Below are 488 nucleotides of genomic sequence, written 5' to 3' on the forward strand. Positions count from 1 at the left end.
AGGGGTGTTTTGTCTCTTTCTCTGTCTCCTTTTTTGTCTCCTTTTTTGTCTCCTTCTTTGTCTCCTCCCCCCTCACCAGATACAACCAAACTAAGGGGCCCTGAAACGAACCTCTTTAGTATATTTGTGCTGCTGCGTCGCGGTGATGCTGCTGCTGCTGCTGCTGCTGCTGCTGGTTGTTCTGCTGCTGCTGCTGCTGTAGAGTCAGCGGGGGCCCATATAGACCGCAGCATACGAGGCAGCAGCCCTTCATCTGCTGCTGCTGCTGCAGCAGCAGGGGCCCCTCCTAATGCTTCTGCTGCTGCTGCTGTTGCTGCTGCACTGGGTTTCCTCTCTATTCTACTGTGCTTCCTCGATATCTCCCCTCCTGCTGCTGCTCCTTTCCCTGCTGCAGCAGCAGCAGCAGCAGCTGCTGCTGCTGCTGCTGCTGCTGTTTTCTTCTTCGGTGACACAGTAGCAGCAGGTATGGGGGGCCCCCTCGTGGGGGC

This window comes from Eimeria mitis, genomic scaffold, assembly GCF_000499745.2.
Source record: "Eimeria mitis Houghton genomic scaffold, Emh_scaff1228, whole genome shotgun sequence".
Taxonomy (NCBI): domain Eukaryota; phylum Apicomplexa; class Conoidasida; order Eucoccidiorida; family Eimeriidae; genus Eimeria; species Eimeria mitis.